Below are 25654 nucleotides of genomic sequence, written 5' to 3'. Positions count from 1 at the left end.
GAAAAGGGCACATTGAGTCTAATCTGGAACACCAGTAAGTTTCGTGCCCCTTAATGGCGCATATCTAGGCTAATTTTCTTTACGGTTTGTATCGGGGTAGACGGCAACCAACACGGAAACCGTATTCACGCCACGCTCCAAAGACAAAGATATTCAACGTTGCAATCTTACAGCGGTAGTTTCAAGGTACGTTTATTTACTGTACGCAAAGTTCTTTAAGTTCACTGTAAGATAAATTAGCCCTCCAGAGCAATTCTCACCTGGGGCAAAACAACAGTTTTTTTTATCATTTCCGCTTTTGCAGGTTAGTAGCTTCTAGGTGACCCAGCGAGGTCAAATGGCGCGTTCTCCTTCAGTTGTCAACACAGCCTTCCATGCTGACGCAAGCTTTGTATAATATAGCGTGCAATAAGTACAAACAAAGGCGTATGGTGGTGGCAGCGAAGGACGTACCTGTTGTAACCTTATTTTTTTGAAGTCCTTAGTCAAGAAAATCTGTTGCCCTAACTTTACCGTCAGCAAGTGAGGACAGCTTCCTGACGTTGGGCCGTGTCACTCTGCAGAACTAAATGTGTTGACATTGATTAATGAACTGCGAAACGAGGCACTAAAAAAAGAGTTACGGCTACTTCTCTTTGTTGTCCTGAGTTACTTACACACTTTTAGAAGTCGACGCAGGGGCTGATTGATGGCGCCTTTCTTGCTCAGACTAGGCTAAGGCTAAGGCGAAAAAAAAAGTATAGTGGCAAAAAAACTGGCACATATTGTTTCGACAGCATGTTTCTTTTTAATCTGTCACCTGGTTTGCACTTATTTTTTAAAGAAGATATTTCAGCGGAAGATTATATGACAAAATTAAGTTGCAACGTTATTGCGCGGAAATTGAATACTAGTATGGCTTCGGGGTTTTTTTTTTGTCTTTTAACTTGGGAAGTAAGCAATAAATTTTCTGCCGAAAACGACAAGGTGAAGGATACCGAGGCACAAGCTTTGTTCGCCTGATCAGGCAGACATTTCGAAATGATAACCGGTGGGGTGGACAGGTGGTTATAGTTCTTGACTGCAGACCCGAATGTCGCGGGATCAAATTCCTGCCGCGGCGGGCGCCGCGCGCACATTCAGATTGAGGCGCAGTCGTCGCCGTCGCCAAGAAATGATGAGAAGCCCTTGATTTCTTTTTAATGTGAATAAAAGAACCTAGGCGGTGGAAATTTCCGGAGCCCTCCAGCACAGCGTCTCTCACAGTCACATCGTTGTTTTGGGACGTAATACCCTTACAAATGTTGTTATTATTATTATTATTATTATTATTATTATTATTATTATTATTATTATTATTATTATTATTATTATTATTATTATTATTAACGCTATTCCTTTCGTGCAGACACGATGGCTGGTCGTACGAAACCCTGATAAGTCTTTCAACTGGAGCCTACGCAGTAAGTTCCATTCGGCTGCCTGCACAAGCACTCTTGATCTTTAAGAGAGTTGACTGTTGGGCTAGTTGGTGTTCAGACATGGGAACCATCGTTAAAGGCGCAACACCACACAACACAAGAGAAGACCAGACGAGCACAGGCGCAAACTAACAACTGATTTATTGAAGGCAGATCTCCAGGCATATATACCAACAGGCTGCGCAGGCGCAACGTCACAACAATCCTCGGAAAACATCAAAAATATCGCGAAAGAAAATCAATTTCAGCTTTGTAAAGCGCAATGGAAGTGTCGCTGACACACGCCTCACCTGCTTTCCTGATTAGAAACGCTTCTAACGTTTCACGAGCCGCTTTTTGTCTGCTTCTACCTACAATTTTTGCGCATCGGAAACGTGGTTCACAATTCGGGCAAGTCATGCAATGGTCGACAAGATGGCTTCGCTCTTTGTTAATTAGATTTCTTGCGTGTTCCCTGAGCCGGTCATTGAGGCAGCGCCCCGTCTGGCCGATATATACTTTGCCGCAGGTCAGGGGAATCTCGTACACGACGTTGCTGGCACACTGAACGAAACGTCGTTCATGGTTCTTTTTGCAGCCTCCCTTTTCCTCCGCACAGGTGGTGCGACGGCTCAGCTGAGCGAGCTTCTGGGGGGCCGAGAAAGCCAACGGCACGTTGAACTTCGCCGTTGAACGTTGAACGTTGCCGTTGGCTTTCTCGGCCCCCCAGAAGCTCGCTCAGCTGAGCCGTCGCACCACCTGTGCGGAGGAAAAGGGAGGCTGCAAAAAGAACCATGAACGACGTTTCGTTCAGTGTGCCAGCAACGTCGTGTACGAGATTCCCCTGACCTGCGGCAAAGTATATATCGGCCAGACGGGGCGCTGCCTCAATGACCGGCTCAGGGAACACGCAAGAAATCTAATTAACAAAGAGCGAAGCCATCTTGTCGACCATTGCATGACTTGCCCGAATTGTGAACCACGTTTCCGATGCGCAAAAATTGTAGGTAGAAGCAGACAAAAAGCGGCTCGTGAAACGTTAGAAGCGTTTCTAATCAGGAAAGCAGGTGAGGCGTGTGTCAGCGACACTTCCATTGCGCTTTACAAAGCTGAAATTGATTTTCTTTCGCGATATTTTTGATGTTTTCCGAGGATTGTTGTGACGTTGCGCCTGCGCAGCCTGTTGGTATATATGCCTGGAGATCTGCCTTCAATAAATCAGTTGTTAGTTTGCGCCTGTGCTCGTCTGGTCTTCTCTTGTGTTGTGTGGTGTTGCGCCTTTAACGATGGTTCCCATGACTCTTGATCTTCATTACAATGTAGATATTGTGCGTAAAGTTTATATAAAATAGGAAACGGAGCCCAGCAATTCAACATCAGGGGCCTCGGGCCTTCGGCCCCGCCGTCATCGTCAAAAACGTGAGCGGCCATAACCCTGGTTTTTATACAATGACTCGACAGGTGTGACTGAGTCACGGTGCAGAGTTTGCGGCCCCGCCCACAACCACTGTCCCCTCACCCACCCCGTGCGCACGCCTATGCATATCTTTGTATAGAAAGCCTGCTTTTTTTAATAATTCTACCTTGGCAGAACTGTGGAAGCGTATTCTTTCTTATTTATTTTATGGAGACTTCTTTAGATTCGGGTGATCATACAATAGGAATTAGCGTCCGGTAAATGCCTCGTGCCCGATTATTCAGCAGATCATTGTCAGTAGATAAGCAAGTGGAAAAGGCGCTGGGCTAACACAAACTGCTCAAAGTTACGCTTCTTTGTTTAAATATTAGGATAGGGTTACAAATGTCCGAACTTGCAAAAACAAACACGAAATATTCGAGGTCGCTTCACCTTCGCCTTCAAGAGTAGAACGTGATAGCGTAATCGTGTCCCGAGCGCATCGTTCTCAGCCTTGCGGAGAAAAAAGGAACGTTTGTGCGCATAACATTCGCCGTTTCACGCTATCCTAGAATACCTTATGCTAGTACAGCTGCGAAGTGCCCACTATGCCCTAATTCTTCCTTCAGCAAATTGACGACGTACACCTACGCGTACGTAAGGCGCCACGCGCACCTGCGCAGATGTACATCTTGTAGTGGATGGACAGCTTTAAACCGCGCACTCGTTGCGCACTCGACATGTTTTGACACCACGTGCGATGCTACCATTCTGCCACGCAATATTACATGCGTTAAAGAGACTCCTTCAACTACATGAAATTCTTATCGCGTTCGTTTACGAAGATATTTCAAGCACTGGCAAGGTTCCGTGGTAAAGCACCTGCTTGCCACGCAGGAGACTAGGGTGATTCGAAGAATGAAACGAAGAATTGTTATTATTTATTTGTTCCCATGTATCGAGAATTTTGCTCACGGACAACGCCGATTTTCCTCCCACAACCAACGTCGCCGACACCGACACCGCAATTTCTGCGAAACGAGCTCTTTAACGCTATCGCGTTAAAATGTGCGTCATCCACACAACTACTGCATTTACAGAACTCACTACTCGTTGTCGACATGCCGAAAGATACGTCGTTAGAACAAGACAAAGCACTAATGATGTATGCTGCTAAAAAAAAAAATTCAGGAGCCCTTGCCCTATCGGGAAAATTGGGGCAAGCCAAGTTTGGCGTGTTCGTGCCTGACTTACTACTTTCTTTCTTTCTTCCTTTCCTTCTTTCTTTCTTTCTTTTCTTTTTTTCTTTCTTTCTTTGTTCTATCCGCTGGGAAGTTAAACGGCTCTGACTGGCTGCAGGCGTAGCATGAGGGCGCGCCTACGCAGTTGGCATCGTGCCTAATGACTCGCGTTACGGAGCCGGCGCCGGAATGTCAGTACATGCGTTCCTATCCAGAAAACAGTGAAATGTGGCAACGGGCTCTCGATAAAAGATCACATTGCCATATCAGAGACGGTTGATCGCCGACGAGCCCACGATTGAGAGAGCATCAGTTATTGGAAAACGGTGCATACAAATACGCATGCGCCCTGCGCACCTTCGTGGGCCACATTTCTCGACGCTCAAGACGCCTGGTTTTTCGCACACGACAGCACCGCCAACAAAGCCTGCAACTCGTCATTGCTCACCTTGCAGGTAACGAACTCTTCACGCCTGTAGCCCGGTACAGTATTAAGTCTGCCACGATATAGTTCATTGACCACGGCTTCTGGAAGAACGTATCCCAAGCCGATTGGCTTTAGCCGTTATTCACGTGAGGCTATGCGGATTGAGTCTTTTTTTTTTCGGCAAGACGTGGTACGCGGCATATATAAAGAGTAAATGAAAGTCGCAGAAACGCCGTCGAAGTTGAGGAATAATACGGGTGTGTGAGCCGGCTCTTGCGCAAGTAGCGATGGACGTTTCCACCGTGGCACATATTTGTCTATTTCCTCTTGGCAGCGTCTGATTCTCGATATATTTCAGGGTCAAAAAAAAAAGAGAGAGAGAGTGAGGTCTAAAGCGTGAGTCAAGATCACGTCTCGCAAAAGACGGTTGGTGGAGGTCGCAGCATGGCCACTGTGAGCGACAGTATCTAAGAGGACATAAAACGTTCCTTGATTGGGAACCGGAAAGGGTTGCTTAATGAAACATATTTGTGGCGCAAACTTAGAACTACACAAAAACGAGAGAAGACAGAATAGGATGCTCGACTTTCAACTACTTGATTTTCTGCACATAAGCCAAATGTACACATCTTAAAAACATGCTCATGCATTTCTGATGTGCGGAAATTGAATTAGTCGATATTGGCCTCCTATCCTGTCTTCTCTTGTTCTTGGTTCGTTTCGGTTTGCGCGACAAATCTTTCTTTAAGCTATGCACCAATTCGCCCATCTTTATACTCTTCTAAAGCAAAGATTGCACATTACGAAATATTTAAAGGTAGTGTGCAAAATTTCTGTGCAACACATTTGCATGAAATAGAAGCATTGTAGAACATCCTGACACACGTGCTTCAGCGATAAAATAAAAAAAATGAAATGTATAGAAACCTGATAAATGGGACAGAACCGGGCCCGTAGCCAGGATTTTTTTCCTTGGGGGGTGGTGGCATTTGCTGAACGCCTTGATCATTTAAGGAAGACCCCGACTTTCATTGTTTATTTTCGGTAAACTACTCCCTGCATCAAAATTTCGGGGGGTGCCCGAACCCGTAGCCGCCCCCCACATTCTTTGCCTACTGGCCTGGAGAGAACTTATGTTCTTTTCAAAGCAAGCGATGGCATAAATCGTGTAACCGGGATCCATGCATCTCTAAAAAAGTAGGTAATCCTGTAATAGGCACCACTTGCCACGAGGGTTTACCTTCATTGTGTTTGAGAAAATGTACTCGTTTTACCGGTCCTACCTATTTTCTGTCCTGTCCTTTTTTCTCCTTCCCTTACACCGCTCACGAAGTTGGTGTCGTTAATCAAATTACTTTCGCTTATTTCTATTTCTCAAAACCCATCAGCCAGTTCAAAATGAAACTTAATTAAAAGTTCGCCATGTGCACTCTAAGCGACCAATAAAGAGCTCAGCGCAATCAAAATAGAAGGGCAAGTTGTCCGGTGGCTATTATATAGGTGCTGTCGAAAATTCTTTATAATATGAGCTGGTAACAAACAGTGCGACCTCTGAGGAGCCACCGAGGAAATCATGGGGCGCCATTTCGTTGTTTTCTGTACCAACAAAGCGATGCTCGTTTGTCACCTTCAAGCCTGTGCTGCTCAGTCACGGCCGCCCTGCAATTTTGTTCCACTGACGAAGCAGTTACGTCAAGCCCCCGACGTGTGCCGGTACTCTTCTCTATGTCCACTTCGAAGTACGGCCCACATGGCATGATTTATGACATGGAGGAGGTCGTTACAAATGTGCTACGTGCGGACGGTTACTTCGCCTCGTTGATTGCTCGTTCATTCTGGCGGAGTTGCTGACTGACCTCTTTTAATGTAGCTGCTCTCTCGGACGAACGTGGCAAAATATAACATCTGCCAGCAACGGGAACGTCGTTTGATACGAATGCTACACGGTTCCGGGTGTGTCATTACAACTGCTCTTGAGACGTGTGACTGTGCATCCTTATACTTTCATCTCTGCGACGGTGATTGCCGAAAAATAAGGACGAGAGCTGTTATCTGGCTCTAGCTAGTATTTATTGGTACATTCCAAGTTGGGCAATTGCGAATAGCACTTCTTATCTACTTTTCTAAGAGGAAAAAAGAATAATTTTCAGGTTTCTTCTCAACCTCCACTCCCAGCCTCCCCCCCTCCCTCCCGCCCCACAAACACACACACGCGCGCACACACGCGAACACGTACACACACACAAACACACGCACACGCGCAGTTTCAAGATAATTTGAGCCTGCACGGAAACCTCGAGCGTCCAACGTTCAAAGAGCCGTTAGTAGAAGCCAGATGAGGAGTATAATTGTGTAGCGCGTGCAACATTTGTAACGTAAAATCTGTGGTCTTCCATGAGGCGTTCAACCGCTTCGTGGCGTGTTCCAAGTGATTTTCACGTCACGTCATTCACGTCATCACATCAATAATACGCTCCATCATGAACGAAGCGACAAATATAATCAACTTATGTAACACTACACACCTTTTCTATAGGTTACAGTGACTCCTCGCAGCGGAATACTAAACATAAAGAGGCGTCTCCTTTTTCTTTATCTCTTCTATCTTTTTTGCTTGATTTGTCTACTAGCGATCTACGCTCTCCCACTCATTTCTTTCTTTTTTTTTTCTTGTCACATAATGTTTTCCTTAGTGTGAGGAAGAAGCCGTAAGTTGCGATCCTCCAATATAAATGGGCGGTCCTGTAAGAAGCTTATGTGCAAAGAAAAGTAAAAAAAGACCAATCTTGCAGGTGTATAAAATTTAAATACGTTTTTAGCAGAAAATGGCCTTCCAAGCACACTCGAAAAAAAAAAGTTCTTTCGTGCGGATACTCCAGACAAGAGCAGCTAGGCATCAAAGTGTTGGGGTGAAAGAAAAGTAAAAAAAAGAGAACTCTCGAGACTCAGGGCAATGGGTCAAAGTTCAGGTCATTGCGGGAATCCGTAGGAAAACAACCTCCCTGCAAATTCTCCCCTGTGAAGTAATTCTACAGTGTTTGCTGCTTGCCCTCCCCTCCCTCGCAATAGGACATACTACGAAATCTTTTTTCTCGAAGCCCGAGCAAAAAGGTAAGATTGAAGACCCTTCTTACGCGGTGCGATACTGAAAGTTCTTGTTGCGGAAATGCTGCCTGCAGGGCTCACTGAGATGGGTTCTTTCTTCAAGGAAAGCTGTTTGTAAAGAACGAAAGGAATGAAGACGAAGAAAAAGGAGCAGGTCTCTGGTGCATTCAAATAAAAAGATAAACAAAGTGACGGGAAATCAAAACATTAAAGGGCTTCCACGCTAAGGTACACTCTAATAGTGCTCAGCGTTTCCTGCTTCGTCTAGCAGCGGTGTCTTCAGTTGCTAAGCCAGTGGAGAAGCAGCTGCCTGAAAATGAGGCAGTCATGTATGGTAAACGCTGCTGAAAACCGGCCGAAAGATTAAGAAATCAATACTTATCAAACTACCATTGGAACATGTAACCCTTTCAGGGCCGCTGACTGCAATTGAAATCATCCATTTTTTTTTCGGTACGTCAGCGACCACTAGGTGGAAAAAATTTGCAGTGGCTTAGCTCGGCTATGCCAGGATATACGTAGCGTTAGCAAAGGTTCAGCTGATTGTTCTTAGCTTTCCAGATTCTCTAGGATTATTAGCCTTCTGTTCATTCTTCGTACGCTGAACCGCTAATTGCCAGGGAACTACTTCGGGATCCGATGAGATAAGCTTCTCGCCTCTTTTGCGTCGTTGAGCAGCATTTGCGCTCTCCTTCTTCATGGCGTTACCCACCTGCAAACGCCAGTCAGAGGTGCTATCACGCGGCTCCAGCGCTGTGTCAGACGGCGACTACACAGCGAAGGCGATCAGCTGCGCGTGCGCTGGCGCCAGTGTGTCTACCATGGCTACGACGTCACTACTCTCGAATGCGCAGACCAGCAGCGGCGAGTCGCGCGCAGCGGTGGCGGAGAGCGCGTGAGATCGCGGTGGCGGAGAGCGCGGAGAGCGGTGAGCCAGCTGTGTGACATCACTGAACCTTGCGCATGCGCAGCACGGCTCATGGGGATCCACGTGAAATCGGCTCCGGCTAGGCAAGTGTAGCTAACGCTACAAGAAAAGGATGTCCTTCCTCTATAACTAATAGCATCTGCTCTATGTATGCTGCCAACCTGGTAGACTCAAGGAAGTTACGTCACTATTGAACAAATAAATTAAAGAAGTATCCGTGGTGTTCTCGCAGAACGCTGATGTATCTTCTTTCACCCAGCACAGGTACGGCATTTATTAAATGCCAAGCATTTCTTAGTGAACCTCAGGCACTTTGGCCGTTTCTTTCTTTCTATCTATCTATCTATCTATCTATCTATCTATCTATCTATCTATCTATCTATCTATCTATCTATCTATCTATCTATCTATCTATCTATCTATCTATCTATCTATCTATCTATCTATCTATCTATCTATCTATCTATCTACGCCTGGGCGCTCTCCTGGTCGTCTCCATAACTTGTAATATACCAAAAATGGCATAGCAGGCGATCAGTTAATGACGAACACGATTCACTAGTTATGACATGAATAACGCAAAAAACCTGTCGCGTACGTCATGAAACCCTTTCTCTGAGTCACGTGTGGCACATACCCGCATACCAGCGTTCATGTTGTGCGGGTATGTGCCACAGGTGATACAGAGTCTCAACCAACACACTAACCGCGAACACACACATTGACACGCAAGGAAAGTGATAGTAACAATAATTGTTGGGGTTTTATGCCCCAAAACCACGATATGATTATGAGAAACGCCGTAGCGACGGGCTCCGGAAAGCTTCGCTGTGCGAAGCTTTGCGGGACTTAGTGCAAACTTTTTTACTAGAATTTTTTTAATACTCGGAAAACCGTTAGTACTTTGAAGCGAATCAAGAGTGTCACTCGTTGCTTGTGCCACCAATGTAACGGTAACGAGTTCCAAATTTTCTATTGATTTTCTTTCATGCGTGGTTGCCCTCTCTGCGACTATCTGTTAAAGGACAGAACGCTTTTGCTTGTGTAGTACGAGCGCGTTTTTTTCTTTGTACTTCCAGGTCATAAATTGTGCAAATAAATTGTGCACACATAAATATCGTGAGTTCGATTTGTATGCATCATAAACAGAAGAACTCTGACAAAAAAAGACGCGCTGCCTAGGAATAAACGCAATGCTAAACTGGGCCCGCCTTTGAGATGCCTCGATGAAACGGGGTCCGGTCACTCAGGCAGAGTAAGCCTAGGTTGCATAGGTAACTTGGGTGAAATGTTGTGCTAGGCCGGCTTACCGGCGCCTACTGAATTGCTGGTTCGTTCCGTACGCAGTCATTTAGCCGGGAAGTGCATTAATAATTATACAGTTTTATAGCATTCTTTTCTTTCAGATTTCCGAATGCAACTTTTCTTTTTTTTGTTCAAATGTCAATAAACGTGCTCGCTAGACCTGGCGAGTGAAGACGCGTTTCAGAATGCGGCTTTTTTTTATTTTTACTACTTGTTTTTTTGCTATTCTTACAGCCTTTTTAAATCAGTTTTACTTATTTTTCATTAAAAAAGCTCAAAATAAAAACAAACAAAGAAGATCCTTCTTGAAATCTTGTACGCAAGCCTCCGAACCAACTCAGAATCGCGCAGCCAACAATTACGAATAATCATAGGCTAAAACCTCACCGTAAGCCAGGCCAGAATGTTTCTGTTCACCAAAAATATTTTCTGGCTACGCGTGCATCTATGTGTTTCGGACGTGCTTGACCAGAAGTGCAGAAGCTGCGGCTTTTTGTACATCCAGTAACATTGCTTTCGGTCATCGCATCATTCGGAGCGTGAAATTGTAACTTGCCGAGGCGTAAAGGTCGGTTGCCTCTTCAATCTTTCATGTCATGCTCAAGACGAAACGAAGCACATCCGAGAGCAACGGGTATGCCATAACTCATGCTACCGTACAGGAAAAGAAACGGGATGACCGAAAATGAACTGCAAGGAAAACAACGTATCGTAGAAAAGAAAAACAAAAACATAAAATCGTCAAAAATAATGTATACAAAAGCAGGGAACAACGCGATTCCGGTACTGTAACAGCAGAATGCCAAGAGTAAGCACAGTTTTGTTAGCGGCAAGTGAAATTTGTTACACGAAATAGATGACGGATCATAAACAAAGCTTGCGGTTGTCACCTATTACATATTGGTATGTTGGTATTTAGATCATATAACTAGAAATGTGCTGCTCACTGCTCTTTCATTTTTCCTTATTTTATTCCCCTTGCCCAATGCCCCGTCTAGGGTAGCTCACCGCGAGCTTATCTTTAGTTAACCTTTCTGCTTCTGCCTTTCCTTCCCCCTCCTCATCCTCGATCGCCATCAATCTTTCCTTAGGACTGATCTTTTCTTACTTTCCCCTCTCTCCATAAGTACAAGTTTTTCCTAAGGCTTTATTCACTGCATGCAGTTGATGTAGTGATGTTAAGTGTTAAAGCATAAGCGGGGATTTCTATTTCATGAACTGCAGCCCTGTGACTGACGCCTATGTCAGGGTCTGATAGCCGGACCTTTACGCCCGTCGAGCCGTCGCCGGCGCTGGAAATAATCTACGGCAGTGTTGTATACAAATGACGCATTTCGTGGGCGAAAAAATAGAGCACAGCATGAAAGAACTAACAGTGACCGAAACAATTGTTCAAGATTCTTTCTTTTTTTAAGTTCTCCGTCATTTCAAAACGTTTCCTCGCAAGCATATTCTCAGTAAAAGTATGTGCTAAAAGTGTCGATGAAAATAGCGCTGGTTTAACAAGGACGAAGGAAGAAGGCACACGACGCAGGACAAGGACGCACTTGTGTCCTTGTTCAACCAGTGCTATTTTCTTCGCCGAATATGTAGCAACAAGCTCAAATTTCAAGCGAGCAATGCGCAAAAAAGATAATAACGGGCCAAAGAAATAAAGTCCTGCAAATTGAATAATATACAGTGTCCAGACAATGAGGAACAGCTGTAAGGCAGATTTGAGATGCCATGAAAACCCGAGCAAAATCTCTATGCTTCATTGATTTCCCTTAATGTTACCACTGAACATTGAATGATATCGGAACTGCTGCCGGAAATATATTAGGCTGCAGGCTGATCTCCTGTATCCCGGATAATTGCTTACTAAATGAATATCCATCTTTCGGTTTGTCAGCTAAGACTACTATATTCCGCAGTTTTCTGCGAAACTCCCCAATATTTTACTGCAAATGTTGTCATCTTTAGAGGCCGCATAAATCATTAATGACATTGCACACAAACAATTCGTTTTTCAGAATTTTGAGATAAATCTCACCGAAAAGCTTTTTAAAGAGCTTGAAGTATACATGGCATCCATCGTCACAGGATAGCGCGCACTTACAACGGGGACACAGGGAGAAGAACACGACAACACAAGCGCTAAGTTTCAACTAAAGTTTATTCAAGGAAAAACGGAAGAGAAGAAACCCTTATGAAAAAATTTAATGAGTATTAATAAACAGACTAATGTCTTTAGACATCAGAATCATTACACTGTCTAATGCCAGTCTAATGCGCTTTCTAATGCACACCTAATGCGAGTCTAATAGTAATTGGCCACCGTTAGTCTATAGAGTCATGACGTTAGAGTTTCTGATGACGATTGTCTAGCGTTAGTCTATGGAGTACTGACGTGTGAGTTTCTAATGGCCGTTGTCTAGTGAAACGCAACTGAACATATGCATTAGGTTGACATTAAACACCATATTGCAGACTTAGGCCTTATGCCAGCAACAGCATGTTTGCTGCACACAGGTCAATAAATATTTTTGTGGTTAATAATACGAAAGTGTGCATGCTTTAGAGGATTGTCACATAAATGCCAGCAGACCATTTCGAGCAATGACTAGATCACCATTGTTCTTTACACGTAACAGTCTTTCGAAGCCAATCAATAATCTTGCATGTCTATGATACACGCATTTGTAAACGAGCGCTAAATTGTCAAGCTATTTAGTTTCAATAGGACAATAAATGGGGCTAGTTAGTTAAATTTTGTATTTCCTATGAAAGCGCTCTTTTACAATCACAAACAAACGAAATAAAACCAGACGAAAGATTTCAGGAGAAAGCGCTTTTCTATTTAATTTCTGGCTCAGCACTGACGATAGGGTCTCTTGTGCTGCACTGTCGTGGTGGTACAGTTGCTGTATTTGAAACCTGCAAGTGAAAGTGTTAATATTAGTTTGGCACTGAAGCATACAGCTTAGGGCAGCATGTGAACAGATCTTGCAATTTATGATTGATGCCTTTTTTTCCAAAACAGTGGTATAATTGTTACCATTTTAACTGAATAATCCATCTGTATCAATGTCCAACTACATAGCCTTGGCTTCATGCTGCTTTGATCAAAAACATAAAAAAACAAACCACTATACATCACTTCAGAGGGCTGTGGTTTCGTAGATTGGCCAGCTATTATAGACAGACCAATTAGCTCTGTTAGCTTCTTTGATGTAACATTTCATAATAACGTCCTTTCGCTACTCAAATGGTACTCCATGCATGACTGCTGCATGCATAAGTGAGCCTATTCCACCTCCTTTGTTTTAAACAAAACTATCACAGAACAATTTGTAGCTCATGCTCAGCTTGTGCAAGGTGAATCTGAGCAATAGGCAAGTGGAATGTGGAGCTGAGTCTTGGTGATACAGCTAGAGAAATGCTAAATTCTAGTGAAAAAAATCATGAAATGGTGGGTTCTGTAAGAACCTACATATATTTTACCGATATGCATGCTGTAACAAGTTATGGGTCATTTCTACAAATATTTTGAAAACAAGGCATTAGAGAAAGCAAGCCAAAGCATTTTTGTATTATTACCCCTGGTGACTTTCGATATTAATCGATAGCTAAAGGTACATTCATTATGTACCTTAAAGAGGCGACAAAAGTTCTATGAATGTTAGCTAGCAAATATTGCATAGTTATGAAATTGATCACTTGTCTTTTAGAAAAACAGCAGAATCCACATTGGAGTGCGTCGGTACTTGTTGAACATCTTGACAGGATATCACAGCTACTAAAGGAAAGAGCACATAGCAGCGCTAAACTCACAACTAACTTTTTTTAGAAATCACGCAGACGCTTAAAATATCATCTGAACCCAAGTGTTCGCACAGAGATAACATCATCTACAGTGCATGTGCAAACGCTAAATGGAGTAATCAAACGAACACCCAGGAGGAAAGAGGATCACGAGCTAAGACACCGACACAGAAAGAAGAGAGGAGCGCTGTCCGTGTATTAGCTCGCGCTCCTGTTCCCTCCTGAGTATGTACCAAAATGCCCAGTTACAAGTATTGCTAAAATGTACACCCTTCTACAATAGTATGAATTCATTCGACAATTAATGTTCCCTGTCAAACAAGGCTATTCAAGGCACCATTACACAGTGCATTACACTTCTCTTTCTGTGGTAGGCCTCAACCTGTGTCGTGAACTGTGCAATATGCACAGATTCATGGTATCTTTATAGATTGAGGTGTGACAATGTTCCAAACAATGTGATGAAACATATGAGTATCCGATGCTTTCTAATCAAGACTATCTTCAATTCAGATTATCAAACTCTCAGGCTTCTCGATCATCTGACAACAATGCTTTGTTAGAAGGAAATGGGTACTCCCATGATGCACGACATTGCTTAAAACATGGTTGCACCACAACCTATAAAAACACCATAAACCTGTACATAGCAGTAAGGTCAGAACAGGGACTATTAAGGCCCACAACACAGAAAAATAGAGCAATAGAATACGCTGTGAAAGTGTGCCCTACAGCTTTGCATGAAAGTCAGTTTTCAATGTTGCATCACTTCATAACATAGTGGTAGAATATATGTTTCATTGCCTCCTTTTGCTGTTTGTCAGTGCCTGTAGACGACGTCATCTATGCAAGAACGTGTGGTTACACATAATATTGAAACGTTAATGTTTATCGCAGAGACATGTGAAGGCAGGACGAGGAGGGACACACAAAGGTGCTAACTTTCAAGTAATTTATTTGGACTCAGATCATACATATTTATAATTTTAAGGAAAGAAAAATTCAGGCATGTGCAGGCACAGCTGCGCCCAGGAAAAATAGTTCTTTGTTACATATAGTGACGGCACACTAACACAATCTTGGCAAAGATAATGAATAATTGCTGATTCAATAATCAATCCAATGTACAGTATAGTATTATCACTGTGTGGCTAACCGGCAACTGCTGCCTCTTTTTACATTGTTGCAGTGTTCCCTGAGCCTTCCTTTGAGACAATGGCCCATTTTCCCTAGATAATGCTTACCCCATAATAGGGGTATCTGATAAATGATGCTTTCTTTGCAAAGCATGTAATGTGTCCTGCGATTCGTATTCCAGCCAAGCCTCCTTTGAGCAACTGGGTTGATGCTTTTGCATAGTTTAGTATGCTTATTTAAAGCCGGGATCACAACGCTGATGTTTGTCTCAGCACCAACCGTGTTTATGCTGTCGGATATCCTGTGCAGATGTGGCATAGCGGAAACATAGTTCGGCGATCAAGATTCGGCGTTGTTTTGGCCTGGCAACTGTAAGGTGGTTTTCTGAGTGGGCTTCTGCAACCGGTACAGCAAGGGGAGCAGGATATCCTGCTTGCATCCACAAGCAGGATATAATTAAGGCTCGTCCACAAGAAATGGGAACAGGATTTTTTAAGGCGTTATCGAGGCAGCGTCAGACAATGCACCTTTTTACCATTATTGAGTGGGAGGAACTAAAAGGTAAGAATGGCTTGTTTCCCCTCAGTTCGTATGACTAGCGCATGCAGTTTTTATGCATATTAAATCGTACATTCAAGAACCTGATAGTACAATACTCGCCCGATGCTCGAGAGTAAGCACCATTGGGTGTAAGTAATCACGTGCAAGTGTTACGATGTTAGTGGCTTCAGATTCGACAGAACCTTTGTGGTAATCTATAAAGAGGTAGTCATCCTCATATCTTAAAACCCCTGTGCTTGTATATTGCACTAAAAAATCCTGTTCCCATTTCTTTTGGATGAGCCTTCATTTCAAGAACTCACCGGATGCCAGCAGGATATCCTGCCCCTCTTTCTGTACCGGTTGCAGAAGCCCTACTCAGAAAACCACCTTGCATTCACCAGGCAAGAAAAAAAAAAAAGACTAATCTTGATGGACGACAAATTTTTGCCACTAAGCCATATTTGCACGGGATATCCGACAACATAAAAACGGTTGGTGCTTGGGTAAACATCAGCATTGTGCTCATGGCCTCAAATCATGATTCTAAGCTAAGCAAAAGCAGCAACCCAGATGCTCACAAGGACGCCTGGCTGCATTAAGAATCACAGGACACATTACGTGCCCTGCAAAGAAGGCGCCGTTTACCAGATACTCCTATCATGTGGTAAGCGTTATGTAGGGCAAATGAGGTAGTGTCTCAAAAAAAAAGCACATGTGGTTGCTTTACACTTTGATAAGAGTTTCATTGTGCATAGGCACATTGACAAACTACTACATTGATCATTGAATCAGCAACTATTAATAATGTTAGCTGAGATTGTGTTAGTGTGCCATCACTATCTTTAACAAAGAAAGATCTATTTTTCTTTGATGCAGCTGTACCTGTCCATGCCTGAGTTTTTGTTTTCTTTTTGTTAATGCATAAGTGTGATCCACGTGCAAATAAGTAATTGTTGAAATTTAGCACCTGTGCATGTTTCTCCTTCTTGTGCCATCTTCACAGGTCTCTATGCTTACCATGAAGGCCAGATGTCAACCCTTGATAACATTTTTTTTTCAGTTTTCTCACTCTGCTCCAAACTACATGGCAAAAAAAAATCACTAGAAATCCACTGATTTCTTGAATAACGCAATACTTGTATTTTTATAGTTAGCAAACAGAGTTCCATAATTATGACACTGTCTTCTTTTTCATTTCTGTGATTTACACACAAAACTGACAAAATTTTAGGATTTTTCAAGATGCTACCTGCAAACAATGGGGAGCATGAAAACCTATATCAGCGCTACAAAACTTCTCGCATTGTCTATTGTGGCTTCAGATTTCATTTCTTTCAATGTTACTTTGCAATGGCCCTCGAAACTTCTGAATGTAAAAGCTAGCATCGCAACAATACACATAAAAACATCATTATAAGTAAGATTTCCCCGCACAGTTTCATGGCAATCCAAACAAAACAGATGTTCGGTGGAAGATGGAGGACGCTTGAAGAGACAAAACGTCCTCAAAGAGGTTATGTCGCTGCAGCCAACTTTTCAACAAGTAGACTTGCCTTCGTCAAGACAGCAATGTCAAGAAGCACCAGTTGCTCCCTTTATGAAGACAACTTCAAGTGTCAAAACGTTGGCTCTGGCGTCAATCCATGTTCAAGGATTACAAACTAAATAATACAAACTATTTCATGTTCCATGTTCAACGGATACAAACTAAATAATATGCACTGCACTAAAGTGCAGGAGATAGGTTTCCCACACCTAAGCTAAGGGCCAGTATATGCTATATCTCGAGATGTGCTACGTGCCAAAACTGTCCCATTGTAGTGATGAAAAGAGATTCCTACCACTCAATATGGCTTGTCTGGGCTTGCAGGAAGACCGCTCCTATCTTGCACTGCAATATGTCCTCTGTGTCGGTGCCGTGAACAGCTGTCATCGCTGATACATACATGACAGATACCACAAAAGATTATTTTCACACAAAACAAACCCTACCACACACAGATAGCGAGTACCAAACATGTCTTCAGGCAAGTGTATATCGATACATTAAAAAAGTTGATCCTTGAATGAAGGGATCAGGGCACAATCAGAACAGGTATTAGTGGACTAGCCACTTCTTGCAACTATCGAAAGAGTGGCACTGCATGTCCAACATTCACACATGTACGTAATAAGCACGACCCAGAACATGCATATGGGTGATCCACATGACAAAAACATTTGCAAAGAGTGCGTGGTACATGAGCACATGGTGCAAGGTGGGAACGAGCCATACATATGTATTGTGTCAATTTAGGAAACACATTTTTGGTACTCTAAAGCGAATTCACATTTAGCTTGTCTTGTTCACTTGAGCTATCTGATTTTTTTAGTTATGTAAGCCCTTCACAAAACCAATAACATTCTGCAACTTTCTGAGAACTTCTGGAAACATATGAATATATAAGAATTTAGATCTCTTTCTTTTAATTCTTGACTTTACAAAGCTAAATAAATACTAAATTACTGAATACTGCACCTTGGTTATGAGTCCTCATACAAGTAAGAGGGCAATATCGGTACCATGCTGATGTAAAAAAGAAAGCGTGAAAATACAACGACTTAAACCAACCCACAATCAAGCAACATTCTCACTACATGAGCACAGTCTAAATTATTCGTGATAGAGAAGCTGGTGTGCTTCAAGCAGCAAAGAAAAAATATATAATGGCAGAAAAGAAGTTCACGCACTTTTCTCAAACACAAATACTGCACCAAAGAGTGGCATGAGTTAGCTTAGCTTAATCGAATTGACAAATTTTTCTACTAACATTATTTCATATAAACATGTGCTTCTTCAAATTAAGCACGCAGTTGTTGGAGTGTACACTTAGTACCAGTACATAACGTAATTCACTCAAATACATTTACTTCAAGTGAGCTCCCTTAAAACATTTATGATGCAGCTACGTTGAAATCCTAACCACGGAGCAATTACATGGATTTCCGACAAAAGGACTCGGGAACGCAACCACAAAAACATATCCATCACCGCGTGTGCGTGACAGGGCTGTGTGTTTTTCTATCTACGTGCGCAGTGTTGTGACACTTTTGCGCATTATTACCGAGTTTGGTCAACTCCTCTTATATCACCACCGTGAAAACGCTAAGGGACGACCCGTATGTTTAAAGGCAGACACTTCTTCACGGCGACAAGGGATTGTAGAAATACTCTCAAGCGATGATCTCGTACAGTAAACATCCAAGGAATAACAGCGCAATGACACGGGGCTTGCATGATCGAAGGATAGGATCGCGTAGCCGCAACGCGCATCCTTCAAACATGTAATCAACGCAATCGGCGACCGGCTTTTACGGTGATGTAAATGCAAGTGCGCTCAAAGCACCAAACATACCTGTCTATCGGGTCTCTCGTTCTCATCCTCGCTGTGCCAACACGCCGCCCGGGCTATCGGTTCCTGCACAACAGCATCACGCAATGAATAACCAAGTTACTTGTTCAGCGACTTTCTTCAACTTACCGAAGTTTGGCACTGGCTTTGCATTCTTCACAGTCGCTCGTCAAAAGGCTCACGCTTCCGCTCCTGTACAACCGCGGTCGCCGCTTGTCACAACACTGGGAAGTGGATTGTCTTTGGAGGTACACTCGATATTGAATCACGCGATTAACGTGGGTAATCGATAAACGAAGCAAGAAAGCACTTTTGAGCGCGGAGACAAAGCAGCGCGTCCGATGAGGCTGTTCTGAGCGGCGACGAACGACGATGCATCATCCCCCACTTGATCAATGCGGGAGGACGTTCCGAAACGCGCAAAATATCCAGTCGACGAATGTGAAGTACGATAAGCACACAATAAACGCACACAATATCTATCAACACGGTAATATGTCACTGCACAGCACATGTGCTTGCGGGAAGCACCTGTAGTACAACGAGGCCTGTTGCAACTGCTGACTAACAGGCTCGACTAAAAAGAAAACATAGGTGGCAGCAGTGTCGTGTTATCATAGAGGATGTTTTTGTACTGCAAATTAAATGTATTTATGGCTTTGCACACAAGTTTAGGTGCGTCTGCACTATTTGATCACTCATTGTATTTAGTTTTTAAACTATACTTTTTGTTCTTGGCATATTAGAGAAAATTTTGCTAACTCCCGAGGCGACGGTCATCACTGAGTCCCTGCAAAATACACGTATAGCCACCCTTGTACAAATCTCAAAGGCAATGCTTTTGCGTACTACAAGATTCGTTTTAGGGTTGGATGCGTGTGTAGATAGGTATGAATAGCATGCATTTCTGCACAATAAAAGAGAAAGGATGTACCTGACCAGGTGCCCATTCCTGTACTTTCTCTGCGTAACAGCAAGCAGAAGTGTTAGCTGCGGGATGAAAGGCATGGGCGCCCCCCACCCCCTGTACCCCGCTCGCCGGAACTTGCCGACGGGGAATGAAGAATGGGGTGGGGGGTGGGGGAGGCTACGTTGGTAGCCACTGCTCCCAGGCGTATTTTTGTTGAAAACGTGTAGCTGATGATACACTTCCAAATTCTGACTGCAACGATTCGACTGATTCATCTCTCGTGCTTCCCTCAGTGTCCGCAGTTCTATTACAGTGCACTGTAGTTCTATTATTCCAACTCCCCATCCTCCGGGCGAATGGAAAACCGACACTTCTGTGTAACTGTTCGGGGCATCGCTTCACCGCACGCGAGTGACACTTTGAAAATTAGTTAATTAGTAAACACTTCAATATATCCGGCGGATAAAACTTCAATATATATATATTGAAGTTTTATCCGCCTAAGGTGGTCGAAATTAATCCGGAATGCCCCAATAGAGCGTGCCCCCACATCGTGCTTTTGGCACGGAATATCCCAGCATTATTATTATTATTATTATTATTATTATTATTATTATTATTATTATTATTATTATTATTATTATTATTAGTGCTTAAGGTGCTCAATGCTTATTAGTGCTCAATGTTATATCTCCTACTGAAACATGATTGAAATATTTATTTCAATACAAACTGTTTGGCGTTTGAGATTTCTCAAAGACAAAACGTGAATGTTGAGATCTGTAAGAAATTGAATTAGATTTAGGTGCATGTTAAGGAATCCCAAGTGGTCGAAATTTTCGGAGCTTTCCACTACGGCGTGCCTCATAATCGTATCGCAGGGGCATGATGATGATGATGAAAGAACTTTATTGTTTGTCCGGCAGATTAACGGCCCGGGCTCAGGTCTCCCATGTCGCATAGGCAGAAATTGTTTTTTTTTTGGGGGGGGGGGGTGCACCTCGTTGATTTGAAGTGGGGGCCGGGCAGGCAGATGTGGTCGAATGTCATTTTGGGCTCTGTATGCCATGACAAAAAAAAATTTCGAGGGGTGGGGAGGGGGAGGGTGGTTGGGGCACGGGCCCGATGTGCCACCCCCTGGCTACGCCACTATCGTATCGTGGTTTTGGGACGTAAAATCCTCGCAATTGTTACGATTAGTATTAGGATATAGAATTTTTAGTGGTGATAAACGCTTAATATATATTTCTTAGCTGTAATGTGCTTTGGCATTAGGATACGCAATGGAAAATCTGCTTACTTCTGTCATCAGAAATGCTGGTGCATATTGTCATTTGAGTGTCTAATGCACACGTGATGCTAAAGGACATTAGGCTTTGCAGGTCTAATGTCAATCTAATGACACATTAGGTGTGCATTAGTTGCACATTAGACTCGCAAAGTTCATTTTCATAAGGGAAATGACACAAAATACCGCGCATGCGTCACTGCGCAGAAAACATAACTAAATTATAAGCCACACATAATATCAAAGCCTAACAACATGGCAGTTGATAACCAATCTGTTGACTTTTGCAAGGTGCTAATCAGTGTGGCACCTTGCACAGATAAAGAACGGTCTTTGCTTGGCCACACTGATTAGCACCTTGCAACGGTCAACAGATTGGTTATCAACTGCCATGTTGTTAGGCTTTGATATTATGTGTGGCTTATAATTTAGTTATGTTTTCTGCGCAGTGACGCATGCGCGGTATTTTCTGTTATTTTCTTCTCTTCCGTTTTTCCTTGAATAAACTTTAGTTGAAAGTTAGCGCTTGTGTTGTCGTGTTCTTCTCCCTGTGTCCCCGTTGTAAGCGCGCGCTATCCTGTGACGATAAATACCTACCAACTCGCCCAGTTTTCTGCTTTGTTATATAAATCGCAGCTTGCTGTTCGTCGTAGCCATTGTAGTTGCTGCTTGAAATGAAATACCCCTGGACGTATATACACTAGATATATCTTGTACCATTCAGTGATTTCATGACGGTTTAGTTATGTCGGCAACTTCCCGAGTAGGCGATGAAAAAGAGATTGTCGCCTATTTTCGTTCACTTGACTTCCCGTTCCCGTTCAATAATTTCAGCTTTGATAACGTCTTATATTATTGGAGGAGTTATCTGTGTTCCTACTTTGTAAAGTCAAATAGGACGTAAACATGAGATATACACTACATACACCAGCTTACATAAGCTGTTCTTATCATTTAACAATTACGAAGGATAAAGGTAATCCTTCGTAATTTTCTTCTCCTATTGGGTGATGCGTATGTATTCACTCCCTTCTAAGCGTTACGGTCAGATTAAACGCTTTGAACCAATCCTTTTCGAACACTAAAAAGACTTCCACTGTCGTCACGTTCACTCGTTGTGGCTAGCTTTGCCTTAGCTAAATAGTGCGATGTCGCAGAATAGGAGTCTTCGTCATGTAAACTATTCTTATTATTAAGCGAAGGCTAACAAATGTGCCCAGTTGTGGTTGGTAAATAAATAACCGATTCTAAACGCACAACATAGTCGTACCATACTCTTTTGAGCCATACGGTCATACCATTCAGCCTTCCGAAAAAAAAGAAGCTTGAGTCGCATATGAGAGCTGAGGTGCTCATAAAACAAGCCCGCTGCTGTCCTTCCTGTGCTCCTGTCACCGTCTGTGCTGTCATTTCCTCTCCGTTCCTGTTTTTTTCGCTCATACGTTTACAATTTGTTCTTCCGCGCCTCGGTACCTCAGGAAGCGCTGATGACAACGGAGTGCTTAGCGGGCTCCTAATGAGAAAAGTTTCTGAAAGTTCAGAACGGCACTAAGCTGAGCGACTTTTGGTAAGTGTTCCCAGAATGAAAAAGTCTGTGTAGAGAACAAAACATCCACACACAGAACAATGGCAACATTAACGTGGGCTATATATCAACATGGACAACTTCACACTTTGGCGAGGTTAAATGAAATAAGTCGTTTTCCGGTTTTCCGCGGTCTTTTCTTTTAATTTTCCATTAAAAGGTCGTTTTTAAGGGCAGAAAGCAAAGATTAGCAAAAAAACATTGTATAAAGTGACTTTTCAGTTTTTCCAACTCGGCCGTTCCCATAATATTTTTTATCCTAAAAGGATAAACAGATGTTATGAGAAACATCTTGGGAACATTCAAACGATGATAGTAATTAAGTGCTTGATGATAGATACCTGGAGGATTTTCCACGTGTTGACTGAACAATTTGGCACAATCGTCAAAAAAGGAAGAAAAGGCTCAATGTAGCACTGCACCATGTCACGCTCTCTCCATATATTTCTAAAATCAAGTTTTATAGATTGATTTTGAGAATTTGGAATTTGCATATTTTTGCTCCGTGGAGCTGTTTTCATCTGTGCCCTTGAAATGCTATTTTAAGGTTGCTTTTATTCTAATTTGAAAAACATTCAACTGTATAGAAATGCTTGTAACATTTCCCAACCCTGTCCACTAAGTTATTTGCAAAAAATAAACAAATATTTTAAAATAGCTTTCTTTTTATGTTGTTTAGTGCTCGATCAAAAATATCGGTTTCAATCTTATCTTAACATATATAAACTTTCAGCACGTGCAACTCGTTTGTAAATGTATTCGTCACCGTTTATTCAGTATAACAGTAAAAAAAAAACGTTATCTTTCTAGCTCTGCAACCGAGTCTCAATGAAGGTTCTTAACTTGTTCTGAAGTAACTCGCGTGATTTATGACGCATGCGCATGGTAGTAAGCGTATTCGCCCGCGGTTATGTTTCGCCATCTCGTAAATGCACCCTGAGAAAAAAAAAAGAGTGCGCGTGACCCCCCTCTCTCTCTCTCTGTCTCTCCCATCTTTCCACTCCCCTTCCCTTTCCCCCGGCGTAGGGTAGCCAACTGGACTGCTGTCTGGTTAACCTCCCTGCCTTCTCTCTTTCGTATTCTCTTCCTTCCTTGTCGCTTTCTTTATGGAGGACTGTCGTGGCTGTGGAGCCACCGTATATTTCTTCCAGCATTTTTATATATGGTTCGCTAACGCCCTGATTCGGAAGTGCCTGCATGATTGCTGATATCTCGACCGAATCCAATGCCTGCCTTCCAGTAACCTCATTGAGCGCTCTCTGCTACTCACCCAACATCGCAGCCCCATACCTAAGCAGAAACTTTCCTCTCGGAAGTGCTGGCTGCACGCGTGCGGTGTAGTCGATGGCTGTGTACCATTTCTTAAGTTTTACAATCCAAGCTTCAGACAGCTCTTACCCTGAGGATACGTGTGAAGGCAGACACCGGGCCCCGTTGCGTAAGTCTGTATACACTGCGGCATCGAATACATTTCTAACGTTTGGGACGCTTTTCAAGACAGCGACCGCATATTGCAGTGCTTGCGGGTGTCGTCAAGCGCAGTGCCGAAGTGGGAAAACCTCCCGTTGAATCCCAATTACAGCGGAGGTGGCATTCTAAAATCTCGTTTTCAGTGCGTCGGTGCTGCCGAAGCTGACAGTTGGCAGCTGATCCTACCCAGCACGTCACGCCGACGGTCGCCAGCTTTCTAGTGGTGGGCCTCGCGCCCAATACAGGTGGCGCAGATACCGAGGTTACGCCGCAGCGCAAACAACTGAAGCGTGGAAAGTCGCGCGGAAAGAATGATCTGCGTCTGGCTGTATAGAAAGACACTCGGACGAGACGCTTTCGTTTCGCAGTGGAGCTACTCGCAGCAAAGAGCAGCGAAAGACCAGCAAAGCTTCGTGTTATTAGAAGCGAATCACACGTGAATTGCAATCGAAATAACTATATAGCGAAACTGTGAGGACATTGGTTCTATAGTGCAATTTCGTGGCAGTGATCAAAAGGCCTCAGCGCTACAGGTCACGCGCGACGTTTGAGATCCGGGCTCAACTTTCTTGCTTCTTTTTTTTAATCTTCGGTGTACACGCGCCGACAACAAAAGCTTAGGGAGGAGAAGTTTGGAGAGACGGATCCTTGTAGCTGACACTAGAATAGCAAGCCGGAACGAAAGCTGTCCCGGGGGCACAAAAGAGAGCGGCGACATTTGGCCCATCTCTGTGCTACAGGTCCGACTGGACTTTTCCTGAGTGTCTCTTGATGGTAAACCGAAACTCTGTTGCTCTAAACCCGAGCTGTGTCGGCTTTCTTCATCGAATTCGTCGGTAGGGCTCTATGTTGTGCTAGTGCTGTGCGGATAGTGAGGAGATGTAACAGTGCACGTGTCGTTCTTGCCTTCGCCGGTGCTCGCCAAGAGAGAGCAACAGCTACAATTTAATTTTAGGGATAATTGTGTTTTGGAATAATACTTGAGTCATGGACATTTTGCGACCTTCTAAAAGCAGGTTATGGTGCAGATAGATAGATAGATAGATAGATAGATAGATAGATAGATAGATAGATAGATAGATAGATAGATAGATAGATAGATAGATAGATAGATAGATAGATAGATAGATAGATAGATAGATAGATAGATAGATAGATAGATAGATAGATAGATAGATAGATAGATAGATAGATAGATAGATAGATAGATAGATAGATAGATAGATAGATAGATAGATAGATAGATAGATAGATAGATAGATAGATAGATAGATAGATAGATAGATAGATAGATAGATAGATAGATAGATAGATAGATAGATAGATCTACGTGATTAACGCGAGAGATATGCTGACCTTATCTCAGACACAGCTTGAAGAGTTCTTTTCTTTCCTTCACGCATACTGTTGGGGTATTTCAGCACATCATAAAGGACCAATGTAAGACGCTGTATTAATCTGAAGGCCGTAGTTGCAAAGGTCTGCATCACGTCCTCACTTAGCGTGCAGTTCGTGACTTACTGAAAGTTGAATTAGGCCACCTAAGTGAGTTCCCCTGAAGGCGCCAAGGAACATATATTTTCTTGCATTCTTCTTAGCTTTTATTTTCCTTACTAACGAAGCTCCTAGCTTGCTTAGTGAGGCCTAATGGCCTGTCCTGCTCGAGTTGTGAGCAAAGCCTTTG

The 25654-nt window shown here is 43.1% G+C and overlaps 1 long non-coding RNA gene across 1 annotated transcript; it reads right to left on the bottom strand.

Moving 5' to 3' along the window:
* Window positions 1–12625: 12625 nt before the first annotated feature.
* LOC119373573 (uncharacterized) lies at window positions 12626–19235 on the bottom strand. The gene is made up of 4 exons (XR_005179900.1): window positions 18847–19235; window positions 18721–18783; window positions 17167–17260; window positions 12626–12757 (listed from the first exon to the last, which is right to left on the bottom strand). It is a non-coding gene; the product is annotated as an uncharacterized LOC119373573 (long non-coding RNA).
* Window positions 19236–25654: the final 6419 nt, after the last annotated feature.

The sequence above is a fragment of the Rhipicephalus sanguineus genome, chromosome 11 (assembly GCF_013339695.2).
Source record: "Rhipicephalus sanguineus isolate Rsan-2018 chromosome 11, BIME_Rsan_1.4, whole genome shotgun sequence".
Lineage (NCBI taxonomy): Eukaryota > Metazoa > Arthropoda > Arachnida > Ixodida > Ixodidae > Rhipicephalus > Rhipicephalus sanguineus.
Note: the sequence above shows the minus strand (reverse complement) of the source record. Positions and strands in the feature narration are given on the sequence as shown.